This window comes from Diceros bicornis, chromosome X (assembly GCF_020826845.1).
Source record: "Diceros bicornis minor isolate mBicDic1 chromosome X, mDicBic1.mat.cur, whole genome shotgun sequence".
In the NCBI taxonomy this organism is placed as follows: Eukaryota; Metazoa; Chordata; class Mammalia; order Perissodactyla; family Rhinocerotidae; genus Diceros; species Diceros bicornis.
The window spans coordinates 25,310,251-25,329,583 of NC_080781.1; the positions used below are offsets into that span (position 1 = coordinate 25,310,251).

General features: G+C 38.9%; 1 long non-coding RNA gene across 2 annotated transcripts; it reads right to left on the reverse strand.

The window, feature by feature from the left end:
• Positions 1-157: 157 nt before the first annotated feature.
• Positions 158-16,793, reverse strand: LOC131400839 (uncharacterized). Of its 2 annotated transcripts, XR_009217471.1 has the most exons (6): positions 16,688-16,793; positions 15,336-15,620; positions 8,381-8,512; positions 7,509-8,198; positions 2,901-3,193; positions 158-247 (listed from the first exon to the last, which is right to left on the reverse strand). It is a non-coding gene; the product is annotated as an uncharacterized LOC131400839 (long non-coding RNA). The 2 variants fall into 2 exon arrangements; XR_009217470.1 differs by lacking the exons at positions 158-247; positions 2,901-3,193 and having other exon boundaries at positions 7,299-8,198.
• Positions 16,794-19,333: the final 2,540 nt, after the last annotated feature.

Consider the following 19,333-nt stretch of genomic DNA (forward strand, 5'->3'; position numbering starts at 1 on the left):
CAGGCCTTCTCAGCAACAACTCAACGTCATGGAAATCTCAATTTATGATGGACGGCCATGTACCCACCACAATCAGCTTCTCTGATCTCCACACACCATTCTCTCTGCGTTTAGAAAGTGCCCACTTACCTCCATGGAGGGAGCCTGAATTCCCATCCATTTTCTGCATTCAGCTCCGTCTTAAATCACAGGCCAATGAATCATTCTCTTCATCTGGTGTGGATGTGGCCCCTCATGGTCCAGAGCCCTATTGAATAAAATACAAATTTTATGCCCTGTCCTCACCTCCAGGATACAATGATGGAGCAAGGATAGAAAACCACAATTTTTAAAAAAGTACACTTAGAGAAGAATTGGAAACAGAGTGTTTACTGGTTTATCGAAATTCTGAAATCCTGGCAGGCAAACATGGTAAAGCTTCCAGCACTCCACCCTAGAAGTGAATGAAGTCCTTGATTAGATTCTGATTCTTTTTTCTGTGTAGAACTCCATTATCCATTTTTTTTATGTTCAATGGCTCCAGCTCTTATGGGAATCTTTTGTATCCATTTTCCTGGCTGGACTCATGTAACATAGACACTATGAAGTATGCCCTCCTTGGGGGTTGCACACCTTTTATTGCTGTCTTCATGCTGGTGACATGAAGGGGCCTATAGTTAGTTTTAAGTTTTGATTAGTCAAAGGCTTTGACTCCTACATGGGTTGATGGTTTCTTTAGCAATGCAATCCCCTCAGCCACTTAATTGGCTTTTGATCAATTAGCTTTTAGTCAATTCCATTTGCTTGCAACCATACTCAAAGTTCTTTCCCAGACAGAATTCTCACTCCTGATCTGTTTCTTTATTTCCTTATCCCTTTGGCACTCTCTCAATTTAATAACTATTCTCTTGAGACCATCTGAAAGAAAAGGCTTGGGTGTGAAAGAAACATTCATAATATGATTTTTGCTGCAGGGTTGAGTCCTTCTGTTTTAATGAGAAGTCCAAATGGACCTTTGTTGCTCAAATATTCTTCAGTTTGATCTTTTACTCCATATGAAATCTGCTTTTCCAGCCCTGTAGGGATCCAAATTTCTTGAGTCTTTCTATTTCTTTTTACTTCTGTTTTCAAACAAGCCAGTTCTTACATGAACTCAATTTGTGTGTGTGTGTGTGGGGGTGGGTGTGTGTGTAATACTTGTTAAACACAACAAGTTATAACCAAACACATACAAACATTATGTTTTCCTACCCCTTCCCTTAGAGCCACTGGCTCAGTAGGAACCTAATCTTCCTTCTGAGGTATCACAGGCAACACTTTCACCAAATATTTTGCCACTGCATTATGTGGGGCTCCATCTTTCCAGCCTCTGGTATTAGTTTCTGCACCACCCTCCAACTGCCTGCTAAGCCAACAAAATGTATTTAGGTTCTCAGTAGCACCTGACTTCAAAGAACCAATGTATTTGTAGAGTAACATAGATCATGCTAGATGGTATAACAAACAAACCCCCAATAACCCAATGGAAGTTCTCTCTTTTAACAATCTAATGCTAATGACCCTGGCCATCCTACAACCTTCAATAGGGCAAGGGCTCCTTCTACTTTTCCTCCTAAGGCCTCAGAGTCGTCTGCATCTAACTGGCAAATGGAGGAAAAGAGTGTGTAGAAGCCCCTCCCACTATTCAAAGGCACTGATCTAGAAGTGGCATTCATCTCTTCCACTCTATTCTGTTAGAGAACACATCTGGTGGTTTGGTTTCCACAGGTTGTAGACTCTGAGGTGGAAATTAACCTGAAGAAATTTTATTAGGGAGTGTTTTTGGAATTGATACTCATATAAGGGAAGGGAAGAAAGTAGGATTGGGCAGAGGAAGAAATTGGGCCATGATGCTGTTCCATAAAAGACCTCAGTCAACACCCAAGGGAACTGTGAAATTGAGATGGTACTTTAGAGTTGTCTCATGTAATGACAAGGGTGCCAGTCATTTATACTCCTGTATAAACCAGTCATTGGATGCAAACTGCCTCTGGAGAAGGGGTGTGAAATTTCCAATCTTCTTTTAAGTGGCAATGTTCTTTGAAACCAATCATATAAAACCGTGATAGTTCCTGATAAAAATACATTTCTTGCATTCAAGTCCATGGCTGCATGTATAACATGTAATCAGAGGTGCCTAGAAAACTCCAAATTAAGTTGGCCAAGCAGAGATGATTTTTCATTGAGATTTGTGTTTTGACATCACTAGGGGCTTCCAAAAAATGCATGCTCCTTCCATAAATGCTCTCTTCAATTTTGATACATAAATCCCCCCCACCTTCAGCCTAACTTTGGCTCATAATCTTCAACTGGTTTCCAGGGGAACCAGTCCAGATAAATCAAGACGTAGAGAATGAGAGGGGATCCCATGATACTCTCTATAGCATTAGAGAAACAAGCCTTTTGTCACTTAGGAGAATCCAAACACTTTGAGGCCCTAACCCCTCCAGTACAATCTGACTTTTAGACAGGGAAAGATAAAAATCCAATGCCCCTTTGGCTTAGTAATGCCTAAAATTCCAACTCTGGAGGTTTAATTGCTTCATCTAAAAGCCCATGTTTAATTAAAATACAAATGCGTTGGGTAAGGTAAAAAGTGGCTGTCAGTTATTATGTCTTGATTTAAATAAATATATTAGATTATTTTATGAAATAGCTCACTAGAAGAAGGAGATGAACCTGAATGCCTGAATAGATGATATATTAGATTATTTTATGAAATAGCTCACTAGAAGAAGATGAACCTGAATGCCTGAATAGATGAACCTGAATTGATTAGAGGAATAGAAATACTACCAAGTTTGTTCATGGGGAAGATATATTAGTTATCTATTGCTGCATAAAAATTACCCCAAGACTTAGAGGCTTCAAACAACACTCACTTATTATCTCCCAGTTTCTGTGGAATTTGGAAAAAGCTTAGCTGGGTCCAATGTTTCAGGGTCTATCATGGAATTACAGTGAAGGTATTTGTTGGGTCTGTGGTCTCATCTGAAGGCTCAGTTGAGGAAGAATCTTCTTCTAAGCTCAATTACATGGCTACTGGCAGGATTCAGTTCCTTGCCAGATTGTTTTGGCTGCCTCAGTTCCTCATTGGCTGTTAAGCAGAGATTCCGCAGTTCACGACCATGTGGGCCTTTTCCACATGGCAGCTGGCTTCATCAAAGTGAGGTAACTGGGGTGGCCAGAGAGACAGACAGAGATTGCCAGAAAATAGGAAGTCACAGTCCTTTGTAACCTAATCATGGAAGTAACATTTCATCACCTTTGCTGTATTATATTCAGTAGAAGCAAGTCATTATGTCCAGCCCACACCCAAAAGGAGAAGATTACACAAGAGTGTAAATATCAGGAAATGGAGATCATTGAGGGTCACCTTGGAAAGATGCATACTCTGACTACAGAGTAAGGAGAATGGAGGTCCTGATAACTAACTTTCAGCAAATCACACATCTTGTCTTTGCTGGGATTCAGCTCACATGATTTCTCAAATATCATGATTCTAGCACCATAATTTTGAGTTCATTAGAATACAAACTGAATGAAATCTGGAGTTTCTAGGATTTGCAGTTTCATCAACAAAATAAAGATGACAGTGCCTACTTCAAAGGCTTGTCAATGAAAATTAACTGGGAACATTTTTAGAGGTAGAATTATGGGTAGTTTTTCTTTTCTGCATGTTTGTTGATGCCTTAACATTTTTCAAAAATCATGTGTACAGGTAAAAATTGTTTTAAAACACCATTTAAAATATATTAGATAGTCAATTAAATATTAGAGTATCTTAGATCTATAACTGAACTACTAAGTAGAAAGTATATTTGAGCTATGGATTTGATGGGGCCTTAGTTCTCCTTTATTTAGAAATTAATCACTGTAAAATGATTAATTTCTAAATAAAGGAGAAATGAGGACAGAGCTAATTTATTCCTCAGTGCTGTATGCAGATTCCCAATCTGCTCCATCAATGTTCATATACAAGAAGCCAGTAATTATATTTACACGGATGAGACCTGCCTTATCATGTACAAGATTCTTGCTGACATTTAAGAGGAGAAATCCGAATACTCTAACTGCAGGCAATAAATCATTGTCTCGATTCATTGCAACCTAGGGACAATTCTTTATCTAATTTTCCACTTAACTTATGCCAAACAAATACTTAGAATGCTCTATATTGTTGCCCTGTACTATTTTCTCTATTCTTTCCCTTCTAATATAAAGAACAACAATTTGGGGTATTTTTCTTCTTACAACAATCTCTCTTTTAAGTGCATTTTAAGCTCATTCATTCCACAAACATTTATTGAGTTTTTACAATGACCAAGGCATTCTGAGAATTCCATCTTATAAAAAAAATGTACTCACTGACTTTAAAGATCTTAGGATCTATGAGAGAAGTTATATGTCTATTAACAAGATAAATGCTGTGCAAGTGATCAATTTGAACTAGTGTGATCAACAAAGGCAACATTAAGTGCCATTTGACATGGAATTTGAAGGCCAAGATTTGAGATATGCACAAGGAATTACAAACAGTGGGTCAAAGTATAATTTTCAAAAGCTAAAAACATGACACACACACAAATATAGAATGAACGTGTACCAAAAAGTTAACTCATTAATGAGAGAACCAGCAGGATGGTAAAAATGGTTCAAAGGAGATCTTAAAAAACAGAGATTTATATAGACACTCAGTAAGTTAAAGGAATGCTGAAATGAATTTGCTGATAGATGAAAAATTAATATCCTACTGGGTAATAAAACTGTATCCTTTGGAGTAGTCTCTCCTCCTAAATAGAAATTTCTAAGTTAACATGTAACTGCAGAGTAGGCCTGTCAGGCAATGCTTCACTGTGATATCAAAATGACATGCAGTCATTCTTTTCTTATTTCTAAGTTTTAAACACTTTTCCTCAACAAGGGTAAATGGCATGAGCATGGACACAGACATACATTTCAGAGAATGGCACATGTACAAAGGATTGGGAGACTTTTTCTGTAGAGGGTCAATAGTAAACATTTTGGACTTTGAGGGCCATATGATCTCTGTTGTAGCTACTCATCTCTGCCATTAAAGCATAATAGCAGCTGTACACAATAAGTAAACAAAGGCGTCTGACTGCCTTACCATAAAACTTAATTTATGAACACTAAAATTTGAATTTCCTATCATTTTTACGTCACAAAATATTCTTCTCTTTTTGATATTTTTTCAATCATTTAGTAACGTAAAAAGCACTCTGTAGGCCATACAAAAACAGGTGGCAGGTTGGATTTGATCTGCGGGTTATAGTTTGCCGGAACTAATAGACTGAGACAATAGTTGCTATTTTGAGTCAATGGCAAATAAGATAGCAAAAAGGTTGGAGCCAGGAAATGCATGGTCTTAATTAATTCCCCTACTCAGACACAGAGACAGACAGGTAAGGTCTGAATTTGAGCATCAGTGGGGATTTGTTAAATGACATTGTAATGCCTTAATAAGATTAATATGAAAGAAATGAAGTGCAAGAGGGAGAGATCATAGATAGCAAAACTAGGTAAGAATTTTTCACTAGTTTGTTTTGAGGAGATAATCATGTAATCCAGAGTGTGGCCAAAGAAGAAGTTCTCAACAGATGAGATGTGTGGGGCAGGAGAGAGCAACTATTCAAAGCTTACACACAAGATTCAAGCCAGAGACACGGGGAATGAAGATTTCTTTGTCAGAAAAGGAGCATAGTGACTATGTTGGTTGTAAATCAGCTGAGCTGGAAGTGTCCACGGAATTCCAGCTATAGGAAATCAAGTAGATTGTTGGGAAAGCTCGAATAGATTTTGAGAGACAGTACTTGCCCAAGGGTAAAAATTTGTGAGAAATTTCCTCAGGGAAGGGAGAGTGAGGAAACATGGGAATGGATGGAGTGTTCAAAGAAAAATGAATAGCCAGAAAATCAAACTAAGGGCAGAAGCTGGTGTGTTTAGTGGTGGTGGAGAGGATGGGAGTAGTAGGTGGCTTAACGGAATTCAGGAAGAAAAACAAGCCTAGTCAAAGGGAAAAAGTCCGGAAAATTAGTATCGTTTAGAATTACAGAAGTCGGATATTTCATTCATTCTGAAGGGTAATGATAGCTAAGAATCTAAAGCGATATATCATTCATGGACCCTTGATGATTTTGTTTTTGTTCATTTGTATTTTTTCAGGAATTAGAGATTCGAATTTAGCAAATGAATTTCTAAAGTGGCAGACTGTCAGATAACAGCTAACAGAGACTTTAGAAAGAGCCTCAAGACCCAGCTCTAGTGCCTTTGAAAGTGGCATTAAATGAGTGGAAAGAAATAAAGGGCCAGAGTTATAATTCTGACTCGTTATCTCACTAATTGTGTGAACTTTCCAATGTCATTCAACAACTTAGGATCTTAGTCTCTTTGTGTGCATAGTGAGCTATCTCTAAAATTCCTTGTAGGTCTAAAATTTAATGCTTCTGTTTTACTCTTCTCATGTATAAGAACAGTCCTATGTAATCCCAAAAGGGGATAGTGAAAAATTGCATCTACACATCTGGATCCCAAACTCTGAACCCCAAGGAGTTATGTAGAGGTAGTAATAGAGATCCTGAGGTTTTAATGAAATATTTCACTATTTTAAAATCTAATTAAAACGGCACTCATATCTAGGAGAGTGCTTGAAAGACTAATGGAACCACTAATATTGTTTGTTTGGTGCTGAAATCTTATTAATTCAAGGGTGAAATATTCTCTTGTGGATCAAAAGCTCTGATTGGCATTGGTGACTCTTTGACACACAAAAATATTAAAAGGGACCCTTTATGAAAAAAGTTTGGAAACTACTGGTCAAAATGGATCCAGATGGAATTACTACAACAATACCGATGCCTGATGAGCAGGTCATTATTCAAAGCCTGACATCGGCAACAATTCCAACATATGGTAAAACATCATTGACTCTCAGTAAATGGGAAAACTCCACAGCTGTGGTTTGCTTCTGCTGAAAGAGTACACTTACACACACAATTTTCCACCTGACAGATAAGAGAGAGGGAAATGCCCTGGATGTGCACAAGGTATTAAGAGAAGCTTCTGATCATCACTGGATAAAAAGAGAGATAAGACTACATAGTCTCTGCTATATAATAGGTGATAATAAACTAAAATTGGAGCACATTTTACCTTTTTGAAAAGAGCTTCCACATGTATTATCATGTGTTCTAATTTGATCTAAACAACAATAACTTGAGGCAAGAAGGGAAGATATTATTATTTCTATTTTACGGCTGGATAAATTGAGGCTCACAAGTGTTAAAGATTTGCCTAAGATATCACAAGTTGTAATCCTGAAGCTGAAATGTATCAGTAACCCATTGCCACACCAGTACTGTGTCATAAACAACCACAAAACCTTAGTAGCATGCAAAAACAAGCATTTATTGCCCATACATCTGGGGTTATCGACTACAGCTCTATTGACCTTGGCTGGGCTCACTCACATGTCTAGGGTTTGGCTGACTGTTGGCTGATCTAGGATGGCCTTGGCTAGAACGACTGGAGAGACTCAGCTCTACACCAGTGTCCTTTATCTTCCAGCTCATGAGCCTGGGCATGTCCTCTGGGCAATGGCAGAAGAACAAGATGGTGAGCAGAGACACACAGGTGCTTTCCCAAGTCTCTAATGTCCCATTAGCCAAAGCACGTTACATGTTCAAACTCAGAAATCAGAATCAAAGGGAAGATAGGGGTAAAGATGTGGGCCTACTAATATTTACTACTTGGAACATCAACCTATGATTTCTGCTTTTAATCTAATCTAATCTAATCTAATCTAATCTAATCTAATCTAATCTAATCTAATCTCTTTTTACCTTCCTGATGTGTATATCGCTCCCAAACTGAAGCACAATTTCAGGGGAAATAGCTGGTCCTTAAAGAATGAATGTGATTTCTACTCAGATGTACTGGATGACAATTAATGTGGCCATCCTTTACTCTGTCATTCACTTAAAAATATGTATTGCCTACTGTATGCTACGCACTATGCTGAGAAGCTTGTTGTTTATAAATGAATAGGACAGTCACCTCATCTTTTTTTACAATCATATATCAAACCTTTGTGTTAAATCATATTAGTATAAAATTTCTTCTGTTTAGACTCCCCAAATTCAATATTCAGATATCAGCACCTGAAAAATAAAGGGAAAAACAGGTTGTAGCACAGTTCAGCGGTTCTGCTCAATTATCTCACACAACTCCTGCAGCAGCTGCCACATTCTTCACGGTCTCATACACCAAATGCACCTTCAATTCTTTTTCCCTCTCCTCCCCGACCTGACCCTACTCATAAAGAGAGTCAGCAGCTCTTTACCTGCTGTAACATGCCGGGAATTGCCTCAAATTCCAAAATCAGTTTCTCATATTGAATGGGTCAGGTGGAAACAGCAGGGGCATTTCTCCCCAGGTTCACAGATAGAATGCCATACGTATTGACATTTTAGAGCTGAAAGAGAGATAGAATCTTCTAGTTCAGGCATTTTCAAAATTCTTCTTCTTATTTTAATTGTAAAGCTATGGAATTCCCTCTTTAAATTTCCAAATGAAATTTTTGGTAGGGCCCACGACTTGGAATAGATAAAAGCAGATTTTTCTGGGTACATTGAGATTTGGGTGTTCAGTGCCCCACCTACTCAGCTTGGACCAAGCTAAACCTAATGGAAACATTCTGAAAGAAAGCAAATATGCCTTAGATAAACCGTGCCAGTTTTGAAGATCCTGTTCTTTTTCTCCCTGTTGCACTAAGAGACGCTAATATATGGCATGTATGTTACCACCCTACCTCCTGTCCTTATGTAGACATGACTAGTCAAGTATAGCACTGTTTCCTACTAACCGTGAATTCGGTATCAGAGTTCTTTGCAATATGGAACTCCCGAAATTCATTATTTATCGGTATAAATTGGAGTTTGCACTGAAGAAAAAACCTATTTTCAATCTCTATGAGAAACTTTCTATTCACACACACACACACACGACTATACATCTTCCTTGCACACACATTACTTGTCCTGTATTTATTACTGACGTTCCCTGGCTGTCCACTCAGGTTAACAAGCTATGAGCTCTATAGAGGTTGAACTAGGGAATTACAGTAGCTCTTAAAATCTCAACTGCCTTCCTCACTCAAGCAGAATTGGTCTTGAGAAAACATCCTGCCCACACTGCAGCAACTCTGAAAAAACAAATACTGGTGTGTGTGTGGGTGTTTGAGGAGTCACCAAAAACCAGACCTTAGAGAGATCTTCATTAGTTTACAGTACTCAGAGGCTGACTGAGGTGACATTATTCCCCTTTTTTAGGGTACAAACCATTTTGTATGAGGAATGACATTTATATCCAAACAGTTTACAATTCTACTTTCCACCAATCCAAAAAGTGTTTTACCATTCTTTCCCTAAACTAGTCTGAATTGAGAGAGTAAGAAGAGGTGAGCGGCATCTTACTGGGTTTAAGGTCTAGACATTATCCCTAAAAGATCTTTAGTTTCTCAGATCAATTTTCCCCCACCCTGCCTGTTTAGTGATAAAATATGGGCTTTGGAGTTAGTTAGACCAAGGTCCATCTCTCAGCTCTGCCTCTTGCTTGCTATGTAATCAAGTATTATTTTACTGTTTTGGGGTCTCAGAAAGTCCTATTATCCCAAAGTTTCTTTGAAGAATATATATCAGTGTGGTGATTCAGTAGCCCTAAAGTCAAGAATCTGAGGTTCTAGAACCTGTCATGTGCTTTAAAGATCCTGTGAACTTCAGTGTCTTCATTTGTAAAACAAGATTGGGTTTGATATGCCATGAGGCAGCCTTTGGAGGTGCACCAATCAGATTTTCCATCAGGAGGAAACTCACTATTCAGCTGCAATGAGTGCAGTTCCTCCTATTTGCTTTAGCTTTTGATCTGAGGCCACCAATTCCTGAGCAGCCCCAGCCAGTGACTGAGCATGGCAGGGGCACTACAGACTGCCATTTCTCCTTTAATGGGCAAACTTTGATCCAGAGTTCCCTGTTAGATTGGAGGAGATTTTGTCAGAGCTGCGTTGTGGTCGCTCCCTGCCCAATGTGGCTTCCTCTCTTTCCTTTTCACAGGTGTCAGATCTGAAATGCAGTTTGAAAGCTTTCCTTGCACATTCTCCCTTCCTCTCTCCTTCATTATTCTCTGGCATTATCCTCCTTCTGATAAACCTCTTGCACTCCTAACTATATTTCAAAGTCTGTTTCCTGATTGACCCAAACAACACATGCTGTAGGGTCTATTTCAGGTCAATAATCGTTTAATAAATAAGATCATGTTAGAATTGATTCTGCTTTCTCTCACCTTTATGTTTAGCATTTTAGCAATAGACTTGGGGAGGGTGAGCGAGATGCTCAGGAAGACCAGACATCTCAGTTTGCCTGGAATAGTGCCAGTTGACACCTGTTGTCCAGATGTCCCTTCTGACCTAACATTTGCTACTATAAAAATTGTTTTGGAGACCATATATTATATGGTCTCCCTAGTGATACTGAATAACATCTACAATTCCTTCAATTTCTAAAGTTTAAAATGCTCCCATGTATTTCCAAAATAGCTCAACATATCCATCAATGCAATGCTAGTCTCATTCATCCATGTATTCATTAAATTCTGGAAATACTTATTGAGTTTAATCCAGTACAGTATTATACACTCAGGACTTGGATAAAAGACAGTATATACTTGGGTAAGATTTTAGTTCAAGTTGTTATATTTTATTGGCTAAAGACTAATTTAAAAGGTCAATTTTTCCTTGATTTTGTAGCTCACGAAGAGCATTCATAATGGCTAGTCTACCATGACAGATACTTTCTCCTGTGGGAATGACATGCTTCCTTGGGAAAATCTCTCTGGGAAGCTGCAGCCACAGGGCAGGTTGCTGACTTAAGCTAGATTGTATTCGACAGATTGAAAGCTCACAGGTGGCTGGAGTATACCAGAAAACATTTGTCTTTCTTAGTAGGAGAACTGGAAGGATTTTAGTTGGTTGTGCCGGTTTTTTCACTTATATATGTTTTAATGGTACATTTCTGAATTGCAGAAGTAATGTTACCATGATATGTACAGCTATGAATTGAAGCATTACAGATTCTTCACTTCATTCATAATTTTTAATGCAAATTCATTAAATAACTTTACTAAAAATTTGCTTCTTATAACAATTTGAGGCACTCGGGATTTTGTATGTTTCTTGTGGTTGAAGAAAACCTGCTTGAGTCTACTTCTCCACGCTTCTCAGTTTGCCCTTGCCATGGCAAAATCTAATAAGCAAGGTTAAAATGAGCCATCACAGGGAACACTCAATTTAAACACAATGGAACAATTGTTTCTGAAGTTGGTATCCACTTTGCATTCTGAGAGCTAAGTTGGATTCTATTTCAGTTGAAAAGGGGTGAAAAAATGATACATGTCAAAAGATAAATAACCTGAAGATTGGTCACTACAAAGACTAATGACATCTCTAACTATTCCCTACATTTAAATTCTCTTTTTAAAGCACCAGATGGTTGCAACTAAGATGATTACATACTCAATTTTATTTTGTTGTTCTAGTTTATGCCATTCATTGGCCCCAGACAGCTCTGAAAGGCCACTTAGGGCACAAAACTCAGTTATTGGTGTTTATTGTATAATAGGGAGACATTTTAAGAAATTTTAATATTAGAAGATGCCATGGTTTATTATTACTTATATCTTGCAAAGAGTTGCCTTAATAAATTTCCCACAAATATCACTATTATGCAAGTATGAATTGCTCTACAGCATATGAGATATGAATAATGTTACATTTAATATTTTCCCCCAAGTTGACTAAAATCAGCTCCAATCCCCACCTGTAAGGCCAATATCACTCATTTCAGAGGACATCTCTTCACCTTCTTTATAAAGTCATAGTTCAGTCAGGAAAGTAGAAATCATTATAGATATTTTCAGCTGGAGGAGATTTAATACAAGGAAACAGAGGCTTCCACAACCTTTTCAGTGCTGCCTACGTCAGGGAAGCAGAAAATGCAGGGATCGGAGAGGACTGCCACTGACCACCTCAGGTGTCTGCAGGAGGCACGTGGGAGATTCCTGAAGAATGCTCAGAAGTCATTGCCAAAGCCCTGCTTGTTTCAGCCCAGCCCCTGCCTGCAGCTTCTGGAGGAGAAACAATGGCTTTCCCTTTTATTACATTGTCCAAATCTCACACAGGTCCCTTTCTGTGGCATCATATAAGCTGGAGACCTGCTGGCAAGGGGATCCTGAATATGTATTTCTAGAATTTCTTTTTCTGGGCCAAGATAGAAGGGTAGAAATGACACAGAGTCAGGATAGACAACATCTGGCACAGTATCATATCCCTGAGGGGAATAACAGCTCCACGAATAACGTCTCCCATATTTTTAATTCTCATCATGATAGCCTATGGTTGCATGTTTTCATTGCTATTATGTGTTCCTATGACTTGTAGCTGCAGAAAGTTGACCCCCTTTACACGTCCATTTTTCTCTATGCTTGAAGACTCTGGCCCAGCTCCTTTCCCAAGTGAGAAAGATCATCCTAAGGAGCACATCCCTTTCTGAATTCTGTCCTGGCTATACTTGGAAATTGGCCCATCTTGCAGGCTCCCTGGGCTGTGGAGTTAGGCTCCACCCTACTAACATAGTCTTCACCATCACCTACTGCACCAGATGGCACTCTGGCTTCATTCCATCCCTACCCTTCAGTATTTTATACACTCTGTTGTTTTCCCTATGTCCCTATCATAGAGTTACATGTAACACAGTTTTTATAAAAAAATTTTAAGCACAATGATTTGTTCTGACTGCTTTTTAGACAGTAATGCTTAATTGCATCCATGGGCCTCTAAGCCTTCTCAACATAAAGTCTGTTTTAAGATAGACTTCGGTTGTCACCCTCATGAAAACATCTCCTTGAGAGCCCTGAAACCCAAAAGCTGATTAGTTTCCAGTAGAGGAAAAGGAATCCCAGAAATTAGGGAGATAAAAGCCTGACTGGCCCCCTAGTGAGGTAAAAAGCACTTTTCATTCTTTCCCAGTCAATCTCCAGCAGCACGAGCACCATGCTGTTTCTCTGTAGGTCACCCTGTCATATCGAATTTGCAATAAATTAAGCTGCCACACTTGCTAGAGGATTGTCTTTTCCTGTAGATGCTGGAGTGAAAAGCACTCCTCTCGGTAAAACATTGTGGATCGAGGGCTGTGTCTATCTTCCCAGAGCTAAACTGTCATTAAATGAGAATGGATTCTTGCTCATCTCATCAAGGAGAAATCAAAGCCCAGTGATCCCCTGGAGGAGAGGAGAGACAGTGATGCTTTTAGATGCAGGTTGTCTGCGGGGAGGGGGGTGCAGGGGCTAGACGTTCTGGCCCACCTAACAGACTAGGTTTGGAGGATGGGAAAGAACAGAAGAATTCTTAGAGTTCCTGCAGAAGAGGTGTGGTAATGGATCATGGTAGGAGCCAAAGAGAAAGGGAGGGAGAGAGAGAGTGAGTGAGCAAGTGAGCAAGCAGAAAGCAGTTGATGGGCATGAAAGATAATACTCTTAGGAGAACTGACTAAGAGGCTGAGGAGCATCCATGTAGGAAGAATTAGAACTCTGAAAGTGACATATTCCTACCTGACCGATACTGTCATACTACCTCCAGCAGGATAAGAGAAAGGAAAATAATTCAGGATCAAAAACTAGATCGATTTACAGGAGTAGGCAGGTACAAACTCTGAGACCAAGCCCAGACTTGAAGCTAGGCAGTGAAACTCACAGGGTTTAATGCAAACCTGTGGGGGTATCCTGATGGATAAAGTAATCACTGTAGTGGAGAATCATAGAACAGGCCACATGCAGAAATGTACGAAAACCCATCCAGAAAGTCCACTAGTACAAAATAGGACTGCAACCCCTTGGCTAGGGTTTAGACTGAGGTTATAATTTCTGGGAAGATAGGACAGGCATAACCAAGGCAGAAAGCCATGCCTAGAGGCTTATAGTTCAGGGAAGGTTCCTGGTTCACAGACTCATAATTTATTTACTACTAGAGGGTGCAAGATGTCCTGAAAATAAAGAAGAATTCCAGTTATGAGAATCAGGAATAAAGTCAGAATTGAAATAACATAACTAAATATAATAATAATAATAATAATAATAATAATAATAATAATAATAATAATAGCTATCATTTATGGATGTATTACCAGGTTTCAAGAACTCTGCTATGTCTTTTTCATATATTTTTCCTTTAATCATTACAACTACTAGTGAGGTAGGTATTATTATCCAATTTAGCAGATGAAGAGACTGAGCCCCAGGGAGTTAATTATCAAAATCACATAGCTAGTCAGGGACAGAGCCATGAATTGAACTCAAGGCTCTCTAATTTCAATTATGATTCAATGATAAGCATAGAATTGAGCTTGATTTCCCTCAATCATTACAGAGACCAAGAGTACTTCCAAAGACGGCTGCAACGTTATCTCCTATTCCACATGGTTTTCTGCAATGTGACTTTGCCACTCCCCTATACAGAGGAGTCTATCTTTCCACTCCCTTGAAACTGGCATAGAATATGGCAGAAGTGATGCTGCCCCAGTTATGGATTCAGCCCTTAACTGGCCTGGCAGTTTCCACTTATCGCTTCTCAGAATGCATACTCTTGGGGTACTCCAACTCAGAACACATCCACCACGCTATGAGAAGCCTAAGGCACATGGGAACAGTCACATGTAGATGCTCCAGTTGACAGCTCCACCTACTTCCCTGCTGACAACCGGAATCAACTGCCAGTACTTAGAGTGGGTCGTCTTGGACATCCAGCCCAGTCAAGCCTTTAGATGACTCTGGCCTCACCCACCATTTATATGACTACAACCACATAAGAACTGCCTAGTTGAACCCAGAAACATGAGAACTAATAATATATTATTCTTTCAAACCACTAAGATTTGGAATAGTTTGTTATGCAGCAGAAGATGAGAATACCGCACAAGGTAAAATGTGGTCCTAGCTATCGAACTGACACTGAGCCTGGACATGAGGGTTAGGTAGGTCTAGGTGTAGGGGGAGAAGGGAGACAGAAAATTAACTATATAACACATTAGTTACTCTCAAGTTTGAGGTAAAGGATGGGTAAGATGATTGAGTAACATGAAATTTTGTACCTGTTACTTAGCTCAGCTGTATTAGTTGTGTTAGTTTTCTATGTTACATAAAAAATTACTATGAACTTAGTAGCTTAAAACAGCACAAATTTGTTATCTTACAGTTTCCATGGGACAGGCATCTGGCCACGACTTAATTGGATCCTCTGTTGAGGGTCTCACAAGGCTTTAATCATGATATGGACCAGACTATATTCTCATCTGGACCTCGGGGTCTTTTTCCTAGCTCACATGGCTGTTGGCAGAATTCAGCTCCTTGTGGCTGTAGGACTGTGGCCTTCAGGTCCTAAAGGCCACCTGCAGTTCCCTGCCACACGGCTCTTTCCACAGGTAGTTCACATCCCAGGCACTTGCTTCTTCAAGGCCAGTAGGAGAGTCTACTATATGCTAGCAAGACAGAAATATATATATTTAAAAAACATATTTTAAAATATATAAATATATAACATAATCATGGGAGTGGCATCTCCTCACCTTTGCCATATTCTATTTGTTAGAAGCAAGTTACAGAGTCTGTTCATACTACTCAAGGGGAGGAGAATATTCAGGATATGACCATTGAGATCACCTGAGGATATCTCCCCAACACTTTCTCTTCCTTAATTTATTCTGTGTTCAATATCCATTCATCCATCCATCCATTCATTCTCTAAGCATGCTCCCTTAGAACCTTGGCATTTACTTTCCCCTCTACCTGGAACACTTCCCCATACATTTGCACGCCTCACCCTCTGCCTTCCTTTGGGTTTCTGTTCAAATGCCACCTCATTAGTGAGGGATTCCCTAGACGAGCCTGTCTAAACCAGCCGGTCTTGGGCCCTAGCATTCACTATCTCCCTTATCCTGCTTTAATTTTCTCAATAACTCTGACGAACATTTGATATATATATTTACTGCTTTGTTTATTGTCTGTCTCTCCCACCACAGTTTAAGCTCTGTAAGAGCAGAGACTTCGTTTTATTCACTGTTGAAACCTCAAAACCTAAAACAGTGCCTAGACATAGCTGGAACTCAATAAATATTTATTGAATGAGTGAATGAATGGATAAACAAATGAACATTTATTGAGCACCTACCATGTGTAAAGGATGGTGCCAATTTCTTTGGGGACCTGAATAGTTCCAGCTGTGAAAGAAAGAGTTTTCTAGGAGAGTACAGAAACTTGAGCCTGAGAATGAAGATTTTGGAGTAAAAAGACATTTTAAAATCAAACTCAATCTGGAGCAACTTAAAGGAGGCATCAGAATTTTTTTACAAATCCTAGAGAAAGCACAAATTAAAACTGAGCCAGCTTGAGTTAGAGTTTAAATGAAGACAAGCACTCAGAAAATTAACTGTCTCAAAACAAAGATGGAGAACAAATCATTTCAAGAGCAGTGGTTTCAGGGTTCACTTTTCCCAGAGGCTGACAGCTGTAAAAAGACCACTAATTTTGGCAGTATTAAGTACTTTACCTGAAGGCTGGTGTAGTATGCTAGTTTTCATTGTTCCAGTGGATAAGCTACCTTCATGTAGACAATGCTTGATGGGTCCTGGATCATCTTGAGATGTTTTCTAGAGCCATATGTGATGTTGCAGGTATGAATATTCTACCAGTGAGAGGACACTGAAAAGCCTGATTTCCAGATGCTGAGCCCTGTTGAAAAGAACATATGAAGGTGCAACTTACAAGCAAATATTGAAGCCAAAGCAACAGTAGCTAAGAGGAAGAACATTTCTGGGAAATAGGAGAGTGTGCAAAGACAGAAAAAAATTAGCTCTTAAAGCTGGACTTGGCAAGGAGAAGTGAGGATGCAAGTGACAATGATGGTATAGTTCAATCATTAATCATAAATAAAAGAAAAACCAATCACAATATGTGAAGAAATGAGTTGGTTCACTTATGTTTCCAGTATTTTTTTGTGATGCTGGAGATCATGCCCAAACTGTAAGAGTACCCATGGAGCAAATATCCAGAGCAGCATGAATAGGACTAGGTAGCCACAGCAACTCCCTTCTTATCTAAGGAAAAGCATGAAGCCAGTTTCAAAGTGTGAAATCACACTTTGGTTTTCAGCTAATCGCCTAGCTTCCACCACCCCTACAAAAAGGATTTATAGCCAAATGGGTACACCCAGGAGCATGGCATCTGGGTGCCAAAGCTTTGTATGTTGCAATTAGCTGTTAAATGATCATAGATTGGGAGTAATTGGTATCTTTTTGGTATCTCTGCAAAAGGTAATATGTTAGCAACTTGGAAATGCTAAATATTAAAGTAATGATGCCAGTAAAAGTGACATTTGGTTAGCTTGGAATTTCCGAGTTATAAAAAGAAGAAAAAATGGATCATTGAAGGTATTTTTTCACATAGACAATAGATCAGCAGTTCCTTTACTTACCTGTACATCAAATTTGCCAAACAAGTTACAGATTCCTGGGTCCTACCTCTTAGAGTTTCTGGATTGATAGGCCTGAGATTCAGAATTTATTTTTTAATCCCAAGTGATTCTGATGGCCATTTTTGAGAACCTTGAAAATAGATGACTTGAAGGAGGCCTACAGTTTATAAAAATAAAGGACTAAAAGATAGACGTTTAAGAAACAAAATGTGAATTGAAGATCTTAGAAGGTAGATTCTGGTTTAACACAAGGAGGAACCCTCTAAAATTAGAGTTGAGAAGGCCAGTGAAAAATCAAGCATGATGATCAATGGAGTGATAGGTGTGGGGGCCAGATTGTTGTTCCATATATAGACTTATCCAGTGGAATAGTGGTTTCTGGGAGCAATGAGTATTTTTTTGTCACTGGATTTCACCAAGAGCTAGGAGAACAATTTTATCAACAGAGCATTTACCCTTTAACCCACTCCAACTCACTTTCTGCCTCCACTCTTCTGGTAACCCTGCCCTTATTATGTCACTAATACCCTCTATATTGCCAAATCAAAAAAATACTTTTAACGTTCATTGAGTGTTTACTGTTTACTAAGTACTGTTCCATGCAATTACATGTTGCGTTCAATTCTTGCAAAAACCCTGTGAAGTAGGTAATATTCTTATTTAATTTTACACACACAGAATCTGAGGCACAGTGAGAATAAATTATTTTCTCAAGGTCACATGACTAGTAAGGAGTACAATTGCTATATGATTCCCAGAAGCCAAATTCTAGAGCCAGAACTTATAAATAATTCACCACACAACCTCTCTTACCAGTCCTCAGCGCAACATTTGGCATGACTCACCCCTCTGTCTAAAATACTCTTTGCTTCTATGACACCACAACTTCAAAGTCTTCCCCTTACTTTTCTATGACTCATTCCTTTTTTCCCTTACTAGCTTCCCCCACCCAGGCAAAGCAATGGCTTTATTGTGTCTCTTGTCACCATTCCACACTCTCTGTAGATATTCTCATCCATTCTATGGATTTTCAATGCCATCTATATACATAAGGCTAAGAAATTTATACCTCTAGTCCAGGCCACTTTTATGAGATTTTATAAGTGTATTTGAAATCCTTACATCAATACCTCATAGGCAGCTCACAATTAAGCTGTTAAAAACAGAACTCTTGATTTCCAACCTCTCTTCTAGAAAATGAGATGAGGAAGAACTTCAGAGTCATCCTTGGCACCCTTCTCTCCCAGCATACCTCCATTCAACCCATTACCAAGTCTGGTCCATTCTACTTCCACAATGTTTGGAATCTGTTCACATCTTTCTAATCCATTGCCACTATTCTGGCACAAGACTATCTCTCATTATACTATTGCAAAAACAAAATTATTAGCTCTTTGCTTAGACTCTTGTTCTCTCCAAAGTGAGTGGACTGCCTTACAGAAAAGTTAGTTTTGGATGTTGTCCTCCTCTCCTTCCAGAATTAGGCTGAGGATGATTGTTTTTTCATAAACATCATTTTTTATTATTGCGTAACATTCCATCTTGTATGTAATTTAACTATTTTCCTATTACAGATCATTTAAGCTACTCCTCCTTTTCAAAAAATTTATAGAGTTTATTTTTAGAGCAGTTTTAGATTGATAGAAAAATTGAGCAAGAAATCAGAGCTCACATCTACTCCCCCTTCCCTCTCCCCACACAGTTTCCCCTATTATTAACATC